The 23,231-nt window shown below is 41.9% G+C and overlaps 1 protein-coding gene across 1 annotated transcript in view; it reads right to left on the minus strand.

Moving 5' to 3' along the window:
- LOC145519897 (uncharacterized) overlaps positions 1 to 23,231 on the minus strand; it is a 347,803-nt gene that overhangs the window by 184,474 nt on the left and 140,098 nt on the right. The window contains exons 19-22 of the mRNA XM_081524944.1: positions 11,840 to 12,062; positions 11,269 to 11,401; positions 8,526 to 8,631; positions 3,628 to 3,818 (exon numbers count right to left, since the gene is read on the minus strand). The gene's annotated coding sequence lies outside the window, so the exon portion shown is untranslated. The remainder of the gene's footprint in view (positions 1 to 3,627; positions 3,819 to 8,525; positions 8,632 to 11,268; positions 11,402 to 11,839; positions 12,063 to 23,231) is intronic.

Raw genomic sequence — 23,231 nt, forward strand, 5'->3', positions numbered from 1 at the left:
ATAAAAAGTACTTACAAATTAGTCTAACTGAACAAAATAGATAGGAACCCATGAAATTTCTTGGAAAAATTTTGCTTTTTTAAAGAAATAATAATCAGTTTTTCTTTATGAGAAAGATTGGCTGAAAGTTTTCTTTTCTCGTAGTGGCTTTGTAGTGTTTTGGTGTCAGGGTTACGGTGACCTCACAGAATGCATTTAAAAATTTTCCCTTTCTTTAAACTCTGAAAGAGTTTATGTAAAATTGCTATTATTTCTTCTTAAATGTTTAGAAGACTTCACCAATGAAACCATTTGTGATTGGAGTTTACTTTGTGTGTGTGTGTGGGAAGGTTTTTAGTTTGAAAATGAAAAGAAGATTTCATTTTTTTAAACAGACTTATTCTTGTTAGGTTTTTTTTTTTTTGCTTCTAATTATAGCTTTATTCACTAGTCAATTCAAAGAGTTATTCGACACATAATTGAACCCATCCTTGAATCTTTACAGTTTTTTTTTTCTTGTGTTAGTTTTAATAAGTTGTGTTTTATAGAGGATGTACCCATTTCATCTAAGTTGTTTAATTAATTGTATAAAGATGTGTGGATCACAACAAACTGGAAAATTCTTAAAGAGATGGAAATACCAGACCACCTTACCTGCCTTCTCAGAAATCTGTATGCAGGTCAAGAAGCAACAGTTAGAACTGGACACGGAAGAACATACTGGTTCCAAATAGGGAAAGGAGGATGTCAAGGCTGTCACCCTGCTTATTTAACTTGTATGCAGAGTACATCATGAGAAATGCTGGGCTGGATGAAGCACAAGCTGGAATCAAGATGGCTGGGAGAAATATCAGTAACCTCAGATACGCAAATGACACCACCCTTATGGCAGAAAGCACAGAAGAACTAAAGAGCCTCTTGATGAAAGTGAAAGAGGAGAGTGAAAAAGTTGGCTTAAAACTCAACATTCAGAAAACTAAGATCATGGCATCCAGTCCCATCACTTCATGGCAAATAGATGGGGAAACAATGGAAACAGTGAGAGTAATTTTTTGGGCTCCAAAATCACTGCAGATGGTGACTGCAGCCATGAAATTAAAAGACGCTTTCTCCTTGGAAGAAAAGCTATGACCAACCTAGACAGCATATTAAAAAGCAGAGACATTACTTTACCAACAAAGGTCTGCCTAGTCAAAGCTATGGTTTTTCCAGCAGTCATGTATGGATGTGAGAGTTGGACTATAAAGAAAGCTGAGCACCGAAGAATCAATGCTTTTGAACTGTGGTGTTGGAGAAGACTCTTGAGAGTCCCTTGGACTGCAAGGAGATCCAACCAGTCAACCCTCAAGGAAATCAGTCCTGAATATGCATTGGAAGGACTGATGTTGAAGCTGAAACTCCAATACTTGGGCCACCTGATGCAAAGGACTTACTCATTGGAAAAGACACTGATACTGGGAAAGATTGAGGGCAGGAGGAGAAGGGGACGACAGAGAATGAGATGGTTGGATGGCATCACCGACGCAACAGACATGAGTTTGAGAAGACTCAGAGAGTTGGTGATGGACAGGGAAGCCTGGCGTGCTGCAGTCCATGGGGTCTCAAAAGAGTCAGACACGACTGAGCAATTGAACTGAACTGAACTGATTCAACACAACTCATTATGATTCTTTCTTAAATTTTTAAAAATTTATTTTCTTTTCCCCATTTTGATTCTTTTAATGTCTAAATAATCTGCAGTCATATGGCCTGTTAAAATCATTATACTGGCAAGTTGCATTGTCTCCTTTTTTTCTTGATCAATTTTGCTAAGGGTTTGTCAATATATTCACCTTTTTAAAGAATAACTTTTGGTTTTGTACCTTTTCCCATTGTATATCTGCTATTTCTTTGCTTGCTAATCTGTATCATTTCCTTTCTCTTACTTTAATTTGCTAATTTATAGTTTATTAATTGGAAGTTTAAATATTTTTTCCACTCTTTCTTCTCTTCTCATATATGTATTTAAAGCTATAGATTTGCCTCTAAATACTGCTCGAGCTGCATCCCACACATTTTGATATGTCATATCTCATTTTTGTACAGTTCAAAAAATTTCATATTTTCCATTTAATTACTTAAACTCATAGATTATATAGAAGTAGGTTATTTAATTTCTAAGCATTTCAAATTATTTTCTAGTTCTTTTTCTATTATTCATTTCTACTTTGATTCTACTGAGTTGAAAAATATACATACTCCTTTAAAATTCATTGAGATTTGCTGATTGGTCTAGCATATGGTCTATTTTGGCAAATGTTTCATATACACTTGTTTTTTTGGCTGTGCTGGGTCTTCACTGCTGTGTGCAGGCTTTCTCTAGTTGCAGAGAGCAGGGGCTACTCTCCAGTGACGGTGCATGGGCTTCTCACTGTAGTGGCTTCTCTTGTCACAGAGAACAGGCTCTAGGGGGCACGGGCTTCAGTAGTTGCTGCATGTGGGCTCAACAGTTGCAGCTCCCGGGCTCTAGAAAGCAGGCTCAGTAGTTGTGGCACATGTGAGCTCTTCCCAGACCAGAGATTCAACTGATGTGCCCTGCATTGCAAGGCAGATTCTCAATCACTGGACCACTAGGGAAGCCCCACATATACTTTTATAAAATTTCTATTCAGTGATTATGGAATGTAGAAATCAAGATATGTTCAAGTAATCATGTTATAAGAAATTACTTTTTCAGAGAAAAAAAAAATTAAGTACTTTCCAAAGTTTAAAGGCTAAGAGTACCACATTTAACTAAGTGCTTTCTTCTGGAATTTTGATATTTAACTCCTCAGCAACAAACGACGAGTATTTGTCTCGCTTCCATCCAACTATTCAGCATCTCTATTTGGATGTGAAAGGAGTATTTCAAATTCATATGCCCCAAAAGGAACTCCTGGTTTCCCCTTCAAATCTGCTCTTTTTCCCATCCTTTCATCTCAGTAACTGCACCTCAGTGGTCATGTTGAAAATATTAGAAGTTGTCCCCAATTTCTCTTTTCCTCATATTTATATCTTTTCCACCTGAAGGTTCTATTCCCACTTTTTTAAAATACGTCCTAATCTGACTTCTTCTCACATCCCCTCTACTACTTCCCTGACCTAAGAGCCTGTCACTTCTTTCCAGGGTACTACTTAGTCACTTCCTAATGGATCTGCCTGCTTTTCCTTTTTTTCCTTCTCTCCCTCCTCCACCTCTCGACTCTGCCATCTACTGCAACAGGGCGCACAAATTTTGCTCCTCTCATAACGGAGTCATTAAAAAATCAGATCAAATCATTACCTCATTAAGAAACAAAACAACTCAAAGGCTCTCTCTCACACTTGGAATATATCATAAAATTCTCAGTATGACCTCAGAGGCCCTTGGTGATCTGGCCCTTCCGCCCGCATGAATCTCCTTTTTCATACTTGTCCCCTTGCCCACTGCCCCAGCCACAGTGGCCCTCACTATGTTTGGAAAGTGTCTAGTTCATTCTTGTCTCTGGGTCCTGGAACTTGCTGATCCCTCTGCCCTAGAAAGCCCCTCTTCCAGATCCTTATACAACCCGCTCTTTCATTTCCTCTTGATTCACATGCCATCTCCTCCGAGAGGTGGCTGTGACCTTCCCGTTTAACCCCCCATCTTACCTCCACTCTGCTATCCCTCGCTGTCCACTTATCTTGAGCAAAATGTCTTCACAGCAATCGCCAATATCTCATATTACTTATAAATTCATTAACTGTGTTTAATCTATCTTCTGCACTGGAATATGGGTTCCATGAAGTGAGCACCCACTTGGTCTGGTTTATTGCTGAATTCCAACCAGGTAAACCAGCGCCTGGAACACAGAAAACACTTAATAAATATCTCTTAGTAGAATGGATGTATAGATTGATGCGGAGTGGATGGATGTTTACCTGAACAAAAACAATTGGTTTACATTCATTTATATGAACCAAGTAAGTTCATTCTTTCTAGGCAGTGCTATGCTGTTTTAATTAGAAGGTTGGTTTACACATTATGAAACATTAAGCTTCTCAAAATAATCTGTAGATTCTAATGTCACTAGTTCAGACTTGAGTTGTCACCAGTTACTGGAGCTCATTTGAGAATGCAGAAACTCCATGCACAGACACAGGCATGTACAGCAATATAGAATCACTCCATGTAGCACCTTGATTCCGCGGTCATTCACTGAAATTTGCTAGTCAAGCTGAGGATCAGGTCCTTACTCTGACTTGCGTTTTAAACATTGGTTCTTAGCAACATCAGAATAGGTTACATGATTCTCAAACTTTGCTTCTACCAATTGCTGGTGTTTGACAGAGACAGACCTAAGAAGTGCCTAAGAAATGACCATCTCTAAAGTGCTATGATGGCGGTTTCCTTCCAACACAGAGGATGAAATGACATTGTGAAATAGACTTTCTCAACTGCTGTGGTAGGGCTTTCCTGATGGCTCAGGGGTAAAGAATCCACCTGCAATGTAGGAGACCGAAGAGATGTGGGTTCGATCACTGCATCAGGAAGATCCCCTGGAGTGAGAAATGCAACACCCTCCAGTATTCTTGCTTGGGGAATCCCATGGACAGAGGAGCTCCAGTCCATGGGGCTGCAAAGAGTTGGACACGACTGAGCATGCACACATACACCTAACTGCTGTGTTATGCATTCCCCTGTCCCAGGATCTCCTTTTAAAATCTATGGTGCTGCCTGCCTTACTAACAGAGTCAAAAGTAGCAAGGGAATTTGCTGGAGAAACTCCAAAGTGACCAGGGACATGCATTTTGACTACCTGCTGTTTCTAATGATGCTTATTTAGGTCCTGGAAAGGCAGCCATGAATAAGATCAAGTCCCTGCTCATGTAGAGATGCCTTTAATCTTGTTTGAGAAAAAGACTGTTTTCAAAAAGAAAAGTATAATATTTAGGGTTAAGCTGTTAAATCGTATATTCTTACATAGCCATAGTTGTAGCTAGAAAACTTGTTCCTAGGTCATGTGCTGGAAAAAACGGTATCAGTGTTTCCTGGGGTTCTCCAGAGAGAATATAACTTCCAGATGTTCTTTCAAGGTGCATACTGGGGAGCATTCATGTTAGGAATGGGGGTCCCCTAAGCACCAGCCTCCAGTCTGAGCCTGGTGGTTGAAATCCATGATGTCTACCCCACTATGAATATTTTACCTACAAATTCCACCAACCCCCTGTTGCATGTGTTCATTTACTCAGCCTGTAATAAATAGCTTCACATACAGAGATTCCATCTGAACACAAACAGTCCCAGCCTTTAGAAGCCTCTCCAGCAAAGCTCTTTGGGAGTGCGTGTGTGTTTTGGGGTAATCAGCTCCAGGCAACCCTGGTCGGTCATAGAAGTTGTCATTGCTGTCATCTTCCTATGAAATTCTTCATCCTTTTGAATGCTCATAAATGAGTATTTTCATGCAGAGTTCATCATTTTGAAATGAATTTCAATAACTCCTCCAGTGGCCGCCTGCCAGCCTGACAATGTCTGTCCTTGTGAAACTAGCCTCATGAGTGTGTTTGGAAGCATGCTGGCTTTGGTTTTAGCAACAGACGAGGCCGAGTCCAGAAAATATTTTGTGATATTTATTTTTATAGCATGAATGAGCAAAACATTCAAGAAAGTGCTGATGGGTCTCTAATTCTCAAACTACAACTTAGAAAATAGAAATTTGAATTTCCTATTCCACCTCTCAACCCCACCCCATTGTCCCTTTTTTCCAGTGGGGGCTGACCTTGCTGGCTTTGGCAGAAGCAGGGATGTGTTGAAATGTTGTAAATTACAGTTAATATGATATGATTCTGTTTATCCTTGTCCAACACTGTTGAACCTACCAATTTTTCCCTTCTTGGCTTTCCATGAATTAAGGCAACCAGAGAATAGCCAGTTGGAAGACTGGACCATTTTCCTTTTCAGTCAGAGTAAAAGACAGGCACAGCTGATGAATGCTGGCCCTAAAGAAAAGGTTTTGTGCTTTGACAAGACGTTCAGGAAAAGCCCAAGATACTGCCCTATGTACTGCTGAAGACAAAAGGATTATATTCTGGGATGTAAGAAATAGAAAGCATGATTCAATTTCCTAAAGGAGATTCACACCAACAATGTTTAAATGAAAAATGTCATGAATTTCGTAAGTAAGAACTGCATATTAAAGAGACAGCTGCCATCTTTTGGTTTCTCATTCAGAGCTGGAAAAGTTACCTCAAGGAGATAGTTTCTGAAAGGGTCTTATTGTCCTAACCATGACTCACTCAAGAGCACCTTATCTTCACAGGCAAGCCTCTGAGATGCAAGGGACTCAGGCAGTCTGGCTGTTATGGTGCAAAATGACCAGTGCAACTAAATTGTTCATGGATTTGTTGGGAAAATATGGTATCTGCCAGATTTCTATTAGAAGTCAAAAAATCAACAGGGTTTTCTTTTCAAGTAAGTTGAGGTTTTAAGAAGAGAATGTATTAGGGGTGTGGAGTTCTGTCGGGAGGAATTTTTAAAAATCCACACACATGGTTAGAAATAATAATCATGAATAAGTGGGAAAAAGGTCCAAATTGATCTTTTTCTGATCTGGTTTGTTTTGAATATTGCACAATCCAATTTTGCTTTGGTTAGATGAACAAAAATGCCAAGTAAAGCCTTTAAAGAATGGTAGAGAGCAATTTAAGAAAAATCCATTTTATCTCACAGTTAATAACTGACCTTAAAAAAGTGCATAAAAGGTGATTAGGAAAGTGCGATGTGAACTTAAAACAGAGACTGATGAGCAGTTTGTTTTCTAAAGCAGACAGATGATGTCTTCTGTTCATGTAGAGAGAAATGACCCCTTGACAACTCTCTTCTACCCTACATTCAGTGATGAAGCTAATAACTCAATTCCTTACATTTGCCTATCATGTTGCGTATTTGTATATATTCAGTTAAAAGTCAGAGAACTTAAATGATTTGCCAGATACTATTCTAAACATTTTGCAAACATTAATCTGGCTAAACCTTCAAGACTAGCCCATGAGTTAGACACTCAGATTTTCTCCTTTTCACATGGGAAAATGGAAGCATCTGGAGGTGAGATAATTTCACTCATCCATTTAACTTTTCATTGACTCACCACACACTTACTGGGCCCTTACCCAGCATGGACGCTATCCCAGAAGCTGGAGACACAAGAAGGCTGTGCGTAGTCCCCACCTTCAAGGCATTTTTGGAAAGGTAGAGAAGACAGACAGCTAAATAAGAATTCACAATAGAAAATGGTAAGCAGAATGACAGAATTATGTATAAAAAGCTCTCCCTCACACAGCATTACCTCATTTCACCCTGACACCAATCCTACAGTGTATTCATTTCTTCAACTAATACCCACTGAATGTCAGTCCTAGGAGGGGTACAGTGCCCACTGCTCTGAGATTAGACTCAATGAGACTGACACTCATTCAAAATATTACAGGGAATTCTCCAGGTGTCCAGTTAAGACACTGCGATTCCAGTGCAGGCAGTGCAGGTTTGATCCCTGGTGGGGGAACTAAGATCCCACACGTCATGTGGCACGGCCAAAAAAAAAAAAAAATTACAAAATACAAGTGAGATGGTACAACTATTGCAAGTGGTATTAAAAAGTGACATGGAGCTAGAGGAGTGAACAGCAGGGGGATGTGATCTCATTGAAGAAATCAGGAGAGGCTTCTTGAGAATGTAGCCACATGAGGATGAAGAGGAATTAAGCAGGTGAGACAGTAAGTATTCCAGCCAAAGGGAGCAGGATGGTGTATGCAGAATTGGATGAGCTCACCGAAAGCAAATCAGGAGAATGTAGTGTGATACGAGCAAGGAGAGGTCAAACCCAGAAGGTCCTTACAGACCACGTGGGGTGGAAGGCCATCCTCACTGTGGCCCTGAGAAGCTACCAGAGCATGTAGCATCTGATGGGTCATAGAGCTAAGTGGCATTTCCTAAGACGACTTTGATTGCTTTGCAGAGGATACATTATATGGCCCAAAGGTGGAAGCTGAGAGATCAGATTTCCAGGAAAGAAATACCAGAGGGCTGGTTGTAGAGCAGAAAGGCAAAGAACGAGAGCTACTTCAGGGCTTAAGCCAACATGATTGTGTGTGGTGGATATGGTAATGGTTAGAGAATGCCCCATTTTACAGATGGAAAGACAATGGTCAGAAAGAGGTTGAGTAAACTCTTCCATGGCCTCACAGTTGGTAAGAGAATCCATCTTTCTTACACCTCTTCGAGTGCTGAGCAAGCACTTTTACTCTTTCTTCCAGGAGAACAAAGAAAGAACCAGGAACCTTGGTTGAAGAAACTGAACATAATTCTAAGAAGGAAGAAAAATTGGGTTTTGCAGAATGGGTGGGAGACAAGAAATAGTGATACTTTGGACAGAGGAAGTTGTATAAAAGTAAGTAAGATATGAAGACTTTGATGGGTAAAGGAAACTGTATATCTTGATTGTGGTGGTAGTTACAAAAGCACATACATTCATCAAAGTGCATTTAAAATGGCTCCACTTTAATGAGCATACCTGGTTCCCAGATCTTGATCTCTAGTGCCTTTGCCCACCAAAAGGAAGAGGGCTCTTCAAAGAAATGGTTGCTTCTGGGGCTGGAGCAGGTTTGCACAAGATGAGCCTGGAACATTTTGTTATGCCAGAAAATAAAGAAGTGACAATGATAATAATTACAAAAAGACAATCATATCACAGAGAAATAATAACCAACTTAAAGGCGTCCCCATTGGCCAAATCTGGGAAAACATAGGTATCGAAAAATAGTAATAAATTATAAATCATTGAGGAAAAACAAATTATGAGTCTATACTAATAATAAACACATAAATGGGGGAGAAGAAAAGATCTTCATTATTCTATTAAAGGCTAAATGTGGACTGGTAAATGTGGAAGGAGTACTACAGATGGAAAATTATCATTTTTACATCCATTGTAATAAATGGTGGATAATAATGTTATTACTTATAATATTACAAAATGATATTATAAAATAGTGTAATATATTCTAAGTCTCAGGTAAATCCATGAGAATAGTTTAATAAGGACCAGGATATCTGAATGCTCTCAGAGAATCTTCCCATAAATTAGTTGCAAGGGACAGAGTAGTAACTAAACAGTGGAGAAACTGGGCAATACTTGGTGTGATCAGCATCATCAATGGGCAGGATGGCCATGGAATGTCTCCAAATGTAATATTCTTGTCTGTACTTGCAGTTGTTAAAATAGGATTAAAGCAAAGGATATTGAGAGGTTAAGTCTTAGAGAAAGGGGAAAAACGTGGCCAATGGGTTTATTAAGAAAAAACAAAAAAACTCACCTAACAATCAGGAAAATGCAATCAAAGAAAGGCAGTATTTTGATTTATGAGACTGATATTATTAAAATGATCAATGATTTGGCAAGGGCATTGAGAGAACTAGACACTTTCATACTGCGGTTATCTCCTGCTACATAACAAATTACTGCAAAGCAGCAGCTGATTTCTGCAGATCTGGAACCAAGGCACAGCCCAGGTGGGCCCTCTGCTTCTGGGTCTTTCATGAGCTGCAATTAAGGTGCTGGCCAGAACTGGAAGGTCATCTGAGACTCCACTGAGGAAGGATCTACTTCCAAACTCGTGTGGTGGGCTGTTGGTTAAAGGCTGCCCTTAGTTCCTTGCCACAAGAGCCTTTCTTCAAGCAGCCAGAGAAAGAATCCACTAGCAAGAGGAAAAGTTACACTCTCCAGTAGCTAATCACAGAAGTGACATCTCATCACCTTTGCTTTATTCTTTTGGTTAGAAATGAATCATCAAGCCACACCCAGGGGGAGGCAAATATACAAGGGCATGAATACCAGGAGGTAGAGATCACTGCAGACTGTCTTAGCGTCAGCCAGCCATGGCAACCCACATGTCTATTAAGAAGGACAAGGCTGAATAATGGTATCAGCACACCATGGTAAAGACCTCAGGAGTTAATGAAAAATGATGTACACATGTGTGTGCATGGACTTGGGACCATTTCTCAAACTATTCCACTATTGTTGAGTGAATAAAGCAAACAAGGCTATTCTGCAAACAATTGTGACACCATTTATGTAGAAACAGAATATTTTTCCAAAATGGAATACATTTATGCATATACATACACATTCAAATACAAAGGAAAAGGCGTGGGAAGAGACACATCCAATCCACTGATGGCAGTTACCACTGGGAAGAGATGTGGGTTCAGGGTGGAGGTGGGGAATGACGAGTAACTTTCTCATTTTATTCATCATACTTATTCTTTGCTGTTATTTTTTTTTAACAGTGGGAATAGATTTATGTACTGTGCGTTTGTTTTTTAAAATAGCACTTGAACAGGGAAACGGGGCTGTGTCCAAGAGTGTTAGCTTTTGAAAGTGTAGCATGTTATCCATAAATGTGTCCCAACAGAGCCTTTTTATTGTCCACGTTTTAAAGGTCCACTTGGTTTTCCATCCCAGCTTTTTCTCAGATGTTTGTAACTGTGCTTAGAGCGAGGAAGCTACAAGGGCTCTGTTGTCCCAGACCCAGGAGCTGCTCTGCGCACACAAGGAGGGCTGCAGGGAGCTGGCAGCTGGATCCTACAGAACGCTGGTCTTTCTCAGACACAAAAGAAGAAGCACAGTGGTTGCCACCCAGAGCGGAGCCTGGTGCTGCAGGGCACTTCAGGGGGGCCCTGGGACAGGATGTGGGACAAGCAGGCCCTTCTGTGGTGTGTTTTTTTGTCAGTTGCATGGCCCACTTTACAATCAAAAGATGAGCCCAGGTTCCTATGGCTGGAGGTGCAGTTAAAAGTCCCCCAATGGCCAGTTACCTTGGGCCAGCGGCCTCGTCTGTGACATGGTGATGGTGATCACACTGCTATCACAGGCTTCCTATGGAGATTAAATGAGTTGATACGTCTGGGGCACTTGGCTTAGTGCCTGGGACATATTAAGCCCTCCAGGAGGTTAGCAGCTACTGCTATTGTTGATGTTATTTATTGTTATCCACAAAAGTTGGCGTTCACTAAACCCTTAACAGTTTCCTGATCCTGGCTTTGTGATAAGTGCTTTATATTCATCATTTCATTGAATTTGCTCAACTTTCCAGAGTGGAAATTACTCCTAATCTTCCCATGTCATGGACGGGAACTCTGAGGCTCAGAGAGGTGAGGTTTGCTCTCCAAGTTCATAAACTGGGAAATGATGGTGCCGAGATTTGAAATTAGGTTTGTGTGTCTCTGAAGCTTCTACTCTTAACAATACTCACTTGCTTCCTGGGCCTTCACATCACGTTATTTTGCTCTCAGGCTGTGAGGAAAGTATCATCAGGCTTTAGAGGACTTGGAAATGGACCAGAACACCCAGGAGAGGACTAGACTGTAGTCTCTGCTGTAAAGACACTACAGAAATGGATGAATAGACAGTCAGTATGGGAAAGTGTTCACGACTTCCTCAGAAACCAACCAACCAAAGAGATCAAAAAATAAATATGTGAAGATAAACTGGATCTGACATACATTTAACATGCTTGATGTGAGTGTATATAAAAATCATTATACTCAACAGAGTTCATCTATTCTTGTCACACGTGTGGAATATTTATAAAAATTAATCAAGAATTCTCTTTCATCTGCTGGTGGACCTAGAGGCATGGCCACAAAAGTACAAGACTTCTGGGAGAACCATTTAAAAGACACTTTCTAGAAAGTCTGTTGCCTTCATTCCACATAAGCTTCTAGACAGGTTCATATACACATGCCTCATTTCATTTTAAGGAATAAGACAAATAACATCTTCCTTTTACCTGTGAGGCAATGAAGGGTCAGACAATAACCTACCGAAGGTGCATCATTTGTAAAGCAGGGAGCTAAAAAGGAAATCACAGGGGCTTCATCATTCTCAGGCTCAGCATCTTCTTCCCTCTAAGATGCTATGTTTCTTCAGAATCTCAAGGTTCAATGAGAGTTTTATGGAAAAAGTTTCTTGAGATAAGTTTTTTAGATGCCCTTCTTTTCCTCCAACTTGTTTTCTGAAATAAAGCTTCAGATTAAGGATGAAAGCCTGAAAATCAAAAAGACAGACAATGACAAGTGTTGGCAAGGATATGCAGAAATGGAAACCTTTTTACTTGTTGGTGGTATTGGTGCAGCCATTTTGGAAAACAGTTTGGCAGTTCCTCAAAATGTTAAAGTTACCATATGACCCAGAAATTCCACTCCCAGGTACTCAAGAGAAATGAAAACACACAACTGTGCAAACACAGGTACATGAACATTCACAGCAACATTATTCATGATGGCCAAAAAAGAAACAACCCAAATGTCCAGCAACAATGGATAAACAAAGGGAGGGACATGCATACAGAAGATAGAAAGGAATGAGGAATTGCTATGCTATAACATGGATGAACCTGAAAATACTATGCTAAGTAAAAGAAGTCAGTCACAAAAAGTCATATACTGTACAATTACATTTATGTGAAATATCCAGAATAGGCAAATTCACTGAGTCTGAAAGTAGATTCGATGGTTGCCGAGGGTTTGAGGATGGGTGGGAAGGGGTGGCTGCTCATGCGCACTGTGTGTGGGGTTTCTTTGTGGGGTAACGGAAATCTTCTAAAATGAGGCTACGATTATGGTTAGACAACAGTAAATACACTAAAGGGACTGAATTATTCATTTAAAAGGAGTAAATATTAGTATATGTGAACTAAACCTTAATAAAACTGTTTAAAAAAAGAGTACAAGTCTGAATTGCCAAGATGCTCTATTTTGAAAACTAAATGAACCTGATATTTGTTATTTCTCACATGAAGGTGAGAAGAACTGGGGGAGAAGACCTTCAGCAGAGAAATAAGTAAAGGCTGGAGAATGAGGCATTTAAACCTTAAAGGTTGAGAGCCTTCAACTGTGCCTTAAGGAATGAAACAGACTCGGCATATATAGGAAGGTTATTATTCTAGATGAAAGGAACAGTGTGAGCCAAGCTCCAAGAATTGAAAAGGCAGGCAGGGAAAACACTGACCAACATTGTTTGAATTAAACAAAGAAATCATACTGTATTTTTTAGCCATGCTAACAAATACTCTCAGATATATATATATAGCTTTTGGATAACAGAGTAGAAGTGAAAAGAAAAGAAAGCAAAACAGTTCATTGAAGTTCACTTTGCAAGATATGTTGGTAGGTAACCTTTATTCTTGGAAGCAAAATGCATCGATCATGGCTTCCATTAAGAAATTAAACATGGACCTGGTAACACTGGTAGCTGCTAGTAACACTTTTTAAAACATTAACTGAAAATTTAACCCTAGCACACACCCATTCTCAGTAATCATCTGGTGTCTCTCTTCGGTTGGATGGCTGGTGCAGGGTGGTCACAAGCCAGCCAGACTTCGGTTGATAAAATGGCAGGTAGGGTTTTTATTACTAATAATAGACATTTGCCCTCTTCACGGAGAACCTCCACATGGGCAGGTAGCAGGAGCGATTGAAGAAGGAATTCATAGGGCCTGGACTCCATCTTAGGCCTGTTCGTGCTGATCATGCTCGGCCACCTCTCTAATGGACTCTGAACTCTGTGCTTAATACCTGTGGAAAGGACACTAGAAGGATAAGACCCCCTCCGGACAGGGGAATCTTGAAGATTGTATCCAGGTTACTCATCACCTAAGATAAAACATACACTGATCCCCCTACCTCCAGACAGATCATAAATTTTTTCTGTAACCTCAGGCTTACTGATTATTGACTGTTTGGAATGTAACCTCGGGCTTATTGATTATTGACTGAACACATAACACATGAATGATGGGGTTATTGTGATTGTATTTACCTTTCCTTTGTTTATGTAAGTCACAAAAAAATTGGGGTGGTGGGTTCAGACATGTACACCTGGGGTATAAAAGATTTTCACAAATGCTGGTCGGGGTCCTTGGCTAAGAGGAGACTCTGCCTTGGGCCCGCCGGTGTAATAAACTGCACTTCACTATCTGCATCGTCCTTCTGAGTGAGCTTGTTTCCCGGAACGCGTGGCTATAACACGATGACTGTCTTAGCGTCTTTGGTGGAGATGATTCATTTCAAGCCCAGGGCAAACCAGACCCTTTAACAGACAGATATATTAAACAGCTTTCCAGATCTTCTCGACAGACATGTATCGGCAAGCCTAATGTGCTATACATTTTCTGCTTTTGATCCTCTGCTCAAAAATTGAATGGTTCTCTTTGTTGACTCATTAAAGGCAGTGATGAGGAATATATCTCACATTCTTATTAAATTCCTACCTCGACATAAGACAAGATTAAAGTAAGGAATGAATTCAAGTTCAGCAAGGATGAGTCTTCCTCTTTCAGAGACTGAATCCAGAGCGAGACACAGATACAGCCACCAGCGAAAAAGACATCGGAAGGTAACTGAAGAGATTAGGAATGATAATAAGCTTCCAACCTGTTATCCTTGAGGTCTCTTGCGGTGCTCCAGGCAGAAAAGCGTGAAGATATTCCAGAAGTGCAGGCAAAGTGAGAGCAGTGGGGCATGTAGATGGAGGCTGAGAACAACAACAAAAAACCCACAGCTTTTCACAATCAGTCTTCGTGGGAGCAGAGGTGTATGTGAGCACGTGGGTGTGTGGGAGGTGTGCACGTGTCTGTGTATGTGTGTGTGTGTCGGGGGGGGTGGTCAACAGAATACCACGTCCTTGTTACTGCTTAGGGTTTCTAAAAGTCACCATGTGCCTGGAGATTCCACTTCTGGTGCTGCACCTGTGAGCAACATCACGACTGTCGTTACCAACACCAACAGTGACAATCTGCATAAGAGGGGCCTCCCCAAGCCCAGTCCTGCTCACACATCATCTCAGAACATCAGAACCAGCCACCAGGTCACGCTGGATGTAAAAACCCAATTCACGGCTAAGGACCATGAGATTTCTGGTCCCCACAGTCGTGGGGCTGGAATTCACACCCAGTGATGCCAGACACCGAAACCCCACTCCATGCCGGGCACTGGGACACGATGGCAGAAGGGTTTACTGAGTTCTTTGATAGTAGAGAGGTGAAGGGGACCCTCAGCCAAGGAAAGACTTGAAGGGCTATACTGGATGGGAAATCTGTACGAAAGCAGTTTTATTTGTTCTGCACTTGAATTCCACAGCTGGGCCAGTGGGCTTGAGAGTTCCTTCTTTCACAGTAGCTGAGCTGCCCAGAGTACCTAACAGGGAAGAGGAACGAGGGAGGCAGAGTCCTCCTCAGGCTCACAAATGAGAGAAAGATGGTTTTTCCTGACTCACACAGACAGGTTCCCGGGGCTATCTGGGGATGGAGCCTCCAGGCAGGCTGATTTGAAATGCTTCCAAACGGATATCATGCTTCAAAGAGTCGGGCCCCGTGGGGCAGGAGCTGAACCTGAGTGTGGGAAGGGGACGGGAGGGCTGGAATTCAGGCTGTCCTCCCACCCCCACCCCAGGCCCAGGAGGGTTTGTTTAACCCCTCAGGGGTGCTGTGTGCCTTCCTTGTCGAGCTGGTTTGTGGCTTAGTGAAGCGATATTTATAGAGTGCTCTGTGATTCTTGGGCGAACATTCGTTTTATAAATGAATGATCAAATTTATTAGCAATGAGTAACTAACCCTTCTACATTTATTTTGTTGATAATACAAATTTACAAGGTTTTAATTGCCAGTTTTAAAACCCCAAAAACCCATACATAAATACATTGGTAATAAAATATCTTCTCGCTGTGCCTTTGACTTCTGTAGTTATATTATGGCTTATGAGGAGGGTCTGAAGGTTTTAGATGGAATCACGAAACTTGCCTAAAGGGACTTGGGGCCAGAAAGAGTCTAATTCAAACCTCGTTGGTGGTAATTTCATGAGTTTTAATCAAAATGCTCTTCTCGATAATAATGATTAATACTTTTCTTTATAATGCTTATTAGCACTAATAATCATCTTCTATTTCTATTGTTATCTCATATAATGCCCCATGACCTTACTGCTCTGACTGCGGTCCCCAAACAGCAGCATCGTGTCACCTGGTAGCTCACCAAAAATGCATGATCTCAGGCCTCATCCCAGACTTACTGTCAGAACTCACGTCTTACGAGGATCCCGGGTGATTTGTGTGCACATCTGATTTTGCTGTCGATCATGTCCTGAGGCGGTTACAGCTTCTCCCATTTCACAGTCGAAGAAACTGAGCTTCAGAGAAGTTCAGTATCCTGCCCCCAGTCCCAAGGTCACGCCGAAGGTGAATCTGGCCTGTGGTAGTCAGCCGGGAGCCAGATGCTGCAGATGTGCAGAGTCCACACAAGCGTCCAGAAGCGTGGACTTGCGAGGACAGTGATGACAGTTCTGGGCCCCCAAAGTAGTGACTTCACTGGGCGCTGGTCCATGACTTGTATTCTCAGCTGTTTGTACCTTCATCCTCTAGACCTGGTGCGGGGGAAGCTTGTGATGTCCAGTTTTTGCACGATGCTCCTGAGAGAGACCAAGAGTCATCTCGAGGTTGGGACTAAGGGTGGTCTCACATAACGCTTCCCTTCAATGGCAGAAATGACGGCTGACTTATTGCTTAAGAAAAATAATCTATTTTAGAACAGTGATTTGAATCCCAGAAAGTCAGAGAATGTCTGAGGCCAAAGTGGAGTGGTATATTCATTAATAGTAATTTCACAAATACACACAGCTCTCTGTATTCACAGATGCAGGGCCCATGAATACAGAGGGCAGACTATAGGACTTCCACTTCCGTAGACTTTGGTGTCTAGGGTAGGTCCTGGAAGCAATCCCCCATGGATACAAGGGATGACTGTATTAAATGAGTGTTTACTACGTGTCACAAACTATCCTGAATGCTATGAAGAGAGTGAGGCAGAGAGGAAAATGTTTAACAACTAAAATGATTTGAGCCATCCCTGGATCTAAAAGGAAATCAAATAACTTCTCTGCCTTAAATTTTGAGCTGATGGATGCAAATGTCAACTAGAGCAGGAGTCATGCAACTTACCCAAAGTACTTGTGCTGTCTCACTATTTCCCTTTATTATGGTGGTCATAACTTAATCTGCTCTCACCCTGAATGCACCTACTTTATCTAAGACAAGAAGTCTCCATTTGTTGGGCTGAGTACCTTTGATGTTGGTCAGTCTCAGATTCTGAGCATAGAGAGAAAGAGCAAATATTGGGGTCCATGGAGCCTGACCAATTGGGCATCTCACTTACACGGTACTCTCCTGGCACTGTATTCACCGGACTCAAGTTTGCCTACCTGTCAAATCAGTAGATAAACATCCTCTCTACTGATGCAAAAAGGTACACAACTTGGGTGACTAGAAAATATGTGGGTGTTTTAAGAAGTAAATTGGCCTGTATTCCTGCATAGACCTCTTTTTTCTGAAATCTCTGGTGGAACATTTTAAAAATAACCATCTCCTTCTGTACTTTATTGAAATCATTCAGAGTACCTTCTGAGACCAGGGTCTTCTAAATTTATGACCTGTCATCTGGAACTTTCCCCTAAGGGCAAGGTTCCTCAGCAAGGAACGCCCTTCACTGAGTGCCATTTTCAAAGAGTTGCATGGGGGGCTGGAGGAAGAAACCCACTCTCCCAGTGGAACCACAAACAATGGGATTTACATGGGCCAAACCTCCGAAAACTGCCCCTGGAGGTTGTCTTTGGTGGGGGTGGGGCAGACAGACAAAGACCCTTCACAATTGCCCTTTGTTTCTAACTTTATTAGAAATTATCTTAGGGTTATTGAATGAATAAGCATTTAGGGATATAGTTTCATCTTTCTGGGTGTCCCCTTATTAGATTCCTAGAGCCTAAACCAAACACAGGCCACCCAAAGAACAAAACCTGGATGCCTGGGTCACTTCCTAGTTCTGTCCTTTCACAGATTTAAAACAGCCACCAATCACAGTTGCTGGATTCGAAAATGGTCAAGTCCATGGGATCCCTGCCCTCAAGATATCTTGGATAAGACAACTGATGGCAAATATTAAGCTCAGACAGTGAGGATGGACAATGTCCCAAGGTTCAAACAAGGCTATCTGGTCTACACTCACACATGGTGGTTCATTCAGCATGTACATGGATTTCCTGGGAAAGGGAACCACTGGGACAAAGTTCAGTTCAGTCGCTCAGTCGTGTCCGACTCTTTGCGACCCCATGAATTGCAGCACGCCAGGCCTCTCTGTCCATCACCAACTCCCGGAGTCTACCCAAACCCATGTCCATCGAGTCAGTGATGCCATCCAGCCATCTCATCCTCTGTCGTCCCCTTCTTGTCCCGCCCCCAATCCTACCCCGCATTAGGGTCTTTTCCAATGAGTCAACCCTTCGCATGAGGTGGCCAAAGTATTGGAGTTTCAGCTTCAACATCAGACCTTCCAATGAACACCTAGGATTGATCTCTTTTACAATGGATTGATTGGATCTCCTTGCAGTCCAAGGGACTCTCAAGAGTCTTCTCCAACACCACAGTTCAAAAGCATCAATTCTTCGGCGCTCAGCTTTCTTCACTGTCCAACTCTCACATCCATACATGACCACTGGAAAAACCACAGCCTTGACTAGACGGACTTTCGTTGGCAAAGCAATGTCTCTGCTTTTAAATATGCTGTCTAGGTTGACCATAACCTTCCTTCCAAGGAGTAAGCGTCTTTTAATTTCATGGCTGCAGTCACCATCAGCAGTGATTCTGGAGCCCGCAAAAATAAAGTCTGACACTATTTCCACTGTTTCCCCATCTATTTCCCATGAAGTGATGGGACCAGATGCCATGATCTTAGTTTTCTGAACGTTGAGCTTTAAGCCAACTTTTTCACTCTCCTCTTTCACCTTCATCAAGAGGCTCTTTATTTCTTCTTCACTTTCTGCCATAAGGGTGGTGTCATCCGCATATCTGAGGTTATTGATATTTCTCCTGGAAATCTTGATTCCAGCTTGTGTTTCTTCCAGCCCAGCGTTTCTCATGATGTACTCTGCATAGAAGTTAAATAAGCAGGGTGACAATATACAGCTTTGATGTACTCCTTTTCCTATTTGGAACCAGTTTGTTGTTCCATGTCCAGTTCTAACTGTTGCTTCCTGACCTGCATACAGGTTTCTCAAGTAGATGCCACAAAAGCTGTCTAAGAATATGGTTTAGAATTTTTCACACAAAGAAAACAGAGATATATGTTTTTTTGCATGTCTTTTTTTCTCAAGCAGTGACAAGACATTGTCTCTATTCCCAATAGAGCTTTACCACATTTAGGTAAGAGAAGTGGCATAAAAACAAAATAACACATCGTGAAATTTCCTGGAAATGATCATGATACTGTTTTCATGAATGTTTCCTTTTTTTTTTTTTTTTTTTAACTGAAAGTTGCAACTTCCATGTATGTAAATTCCCAGTAAGTCCACATCTTCAGAGAAAAAATACACTCAGAGAAATAGGGGCATCAGTTTGACACAGAAGAAGACAGTTGAGTGAGTGATCCAGGAAGACCTCTCTGAGGAGGCGGCCATTTGGATGTGACCCTAAAACTCAGGTTTAGTCATGAGGGTCACGGGCAGCAGACTGACGGGTTGACAACAAAACAAATGTGAAGGTCTTAAGTGGAGCCAAGACCCAGATGTTGTCCAAGAACTGAAAGGTCAACGAAGCTGCAGTGCACTACAGGGAGCAGAGGAGAGTGAGTTGAGCTGATGCTGGAAGGGAAGGGCTAGATCATGCAGTTTATGTGGCCCATCAGTGAGCCACTGACATGATTTGTTTGAAGTTTTAACAGCAGTCGTCTGGTGTCTGTATGGGTGACAGAGCTTAGTAAGCACTTCAAAAACTACTGAAAGAGTTGAGACCAAAGATGGCCCAGGTCCATCATGATGGAGCTGAAGAGAAGCAATTCTGGGCATTAGAGTTCATAGAGTTTGTTGACTGGTTAGCTATTAGTGGATTTTTCAGGATTCCACCACGTTTTTAGTTTGAGGTCTTGAGTGGCTATGTGGATCAGTTTTCTAAGGTTAGCTAAGATTAAAGGAGGATCTGATTTAGGGGGAAGAGGCAAAATAATAACTGAGGAACCACCACCCTGGAGGCATGACTACATAGAAAAGCTGCCCTTGCCAAGATGTTACTGTAGCTCTGTTTTGGGTCATCAGGAATATTCCACCCTGACTGATTACTGATGCTTGCCATGACCACGGTGGAGGAGTTATGTCATATTTGTTGGATGTTTGTCATTCCAGCCTTACCAGATATAGGACAATGCCCAGCTCACAGGGCTTGGCCTGTTGGCAGATCTGTGCAGAAGCTCTTGCCAGGCACTGTTCTAGACCTTGTTGTGGCATGCTGAATGAACTAGCTGATAAGAACCAATTACAATGTTTTCCTTCAAGTTTTAGGGCAAGTATAATCAATGGACTATACAAAAATCCATTACTTAAAATATGCGTTTTGTCTCTTTCAGAGTAATGAATGTATACTATTCTTAGATGATACACAGATGTCCTCAGGTGGGAAGACTAGGGTTTACTCTAGAGCCTGAAGTTTTATACACCTGGCAACTTCCAGTTGAATGGACAGCCATGAAAATTTGTAACAACAGGATACATATTCTATCCACAAATCTTTTTTTCCACCATTTTAATACATGACCAAAAAAAAAGTCCTGATTTTTGCAGGTTTAAGGTCTTATCTGTGGAGGACTAAGGGCGCTGCTCTTTCTGATGAGAACAGGACCTCCATCCCAGAGTTCACTGCACATAACACTGGGTCCAAGGCCAAGTGTCTTGTGTCACTGGCCAGTCAAACCGAACTGAGAATGCCCATTACAGAAAGACCTTTATTGCGTTTTATCTCTTTAAAGCAACAACCCTTTTCTGGCAGCTGGAGCTGCCTTCTCTGGATCCAGTTAGTGGCTGTGAATGAGGCTCAGGTTTCTGGCAGGCAATCAGAACACAGGTGGAGCTGGCGTGTGGAACCCAAGAGCCTCCTGGCCTGTGGACCCCGACAGCCTCCTGGCCTGGGCTAAATGGGGATTTAGCGAACCGCCTTGGGATTCATCAGGGGAAAAAAATCACGTTTCTAGTGGGAAGAAATAAATCCAGAATCAAGGAAGGGAGAGGCAGCTTATAATAATAGTCTCTTATCTCTGTACTGGGCTCCACAGTTCACAAAATATATGCATTATTTTATTTGCCTTCCCCTCCAACAAATACTGTGAATTATATATTGTTAGCCCCGTTTTACTGATTTGGAAACCTAGGCTTATAAAGAAACTAAAATTTATCACATTTTACCTTGTGCCAGGCACAGTGCAGTCCTGGGGTTGAGGGAAGAATTAAATACTTCTTACAACTTCATTTGTTATAGCTGATGCTATTTAAGGCATGATGTTTAAAACAAATAAATATAAACCAATGTCACAGGGATTGAAATGGATCCTGGAATTTACATGTGGCTCCTTCATATTCAGTGAAAATATGAGAATGATTTAGAGCAGGGGGTCAGCAGACTACGGCCCACAGGCCATATCTGGCCTCAGACCTGTTTTTATAAATCACAGCTTATTGGAACACAGCCACGCCCATTCATTTGTAGTGTCCACAGCTGCTTTTGTACTTCAAGGTCGGGACTGAGTAGTTACATCAGAGACCCAAGCAGCCTAAAAAGTTCACTATCTGGCCCTTTATGGACGGAAAAAAAATGCTGACCTCTGATTTAGAAAACTTTTCTCATCTTGACTTGAATCATGAACTCATTCTTTAAAGGCCTTTTAAGATAGGAATTACAGTGAAAGGGTAGATTACAAACTGGCTAAAATATATAAATTTAGTAAAGTACTTGGATAAGATCTCTGGATGTCCTCTGTGCATGAAGTGAAGGATACCAGGAGACACAGCATATGTGTTTGAGGACAGTATAAGAGAATTTCAGTTCAGTTCAGTCCAGTCGGTCAGTCGTGTCTGACCCTTTACGACCCCATGAACCGCAGCACACCAGGCCTCCCTGTCCATCACCAGCTCCTGGAGTTTACCCAAACTCATGGCCATCAAGTTGGTGACGCCATCCAGCCATCTCATCTTCTGTCGTCCCCTTCTCCTCCTGCCCCTAATCCTTCCCAGCATCAGGGTCTTTTCCAATGAGTCCACTCTTCGCATGAGGTGGCCAAAGTACTGGAGTTTCACTTCAACACCAGTCCTTCCAATGAACACCCAGGACTGATCTCCTTTAGAATGGACTGGTTGGATCTCCTTGCAGTCCAAGGGACTCTCAAGAGTCTTCTCCAACACCACAGTTCAAAAGCATCAATTCTTCGGTGCTCAGCTTTCTTCACCGTCCAACTCTCACATCCATACATGACCAATGGAAAAACCACAGCCTTGACTAGACGGACCTTTGTTGGCAAAGTAATGTCTCTGCTTTTTAATATGCTGTCTAGGTTGGCCATAACTTTCCTTCCAAGAAGTAAGCATCTTTTAATTTCATGGCTACAATCACCATCTGCAGTGATTTTGGAGCCCCCAAAAATAAAGTCTGACACTGTTTCCACTGTTTCCCCATCTATTTCCCATGAAGTGATGGGACTAGATGCCATGATCTTAGTTTTCTGAATGTTGAGCTTTAAGCCAACTTTTTCACTCTCCTCTCTCACTTTCATCAAGAGGCTTTTTAGTTCCTCTTCACTTTCTGCCATAAGGGTGGTGTCATCTGCATATCCGGAGAAGGCAATGGCACCCCACTCCAGTGCTCTTGCCTGGAAAATCCCATGGGTGGAGGAGCCTGGTAGGCTGCAGACCCATGGGGTCACTAGGAGTCGGACATGACTGAGCGACTTCACTTTCACTTTACCCTTTCATGCACTGGAGAAGGAAATGGCAACCCACTCCAGTATTCTTGCCTGGAGAATCCCAGGGACAGGGGAGCCTGGTGGGCTGCCGTCTATGGGGTCGCACGGAGTCGGACACGACTGAAGCGACTTAGCAGCAGCAGCAGCAGCATCTGCATATCTGAGGTTATTGATATTTCTCCCGGCAATCTTGATTCCAGCTTGTGCTTCTTCCAGCCCAGCATTTCTCATGATGTACTTTGCACATAAGTTGAATAAGCAGGGTGACAATATACAGCCTTGATGTACTCCTTTTCCTATTTGGAACCAGTCTGTTGTTCCATGTCCAGTTCTAACTGTTGCTTCCTGACCTGCATACAGGTTTCTCAAGAGGCAGGTCAGGTGGTCTGTTATTC

This window comes from Giraffa tippelskirchi, chromosome 9 (assembly GCF_054371585.1).
Source record: "Giraffa tippelskirchi isolate mGirTip1 chromosome 9, T2T-mGirTip1v1.2.pri, whole genome shotgun sequence".
Lineage (NCBI taxonomy): Eukaryota > Metazoa > Chordata > Mammalia > Artiodactyla > Giraffidae > Giraffa > Giraffa tippelskirchi.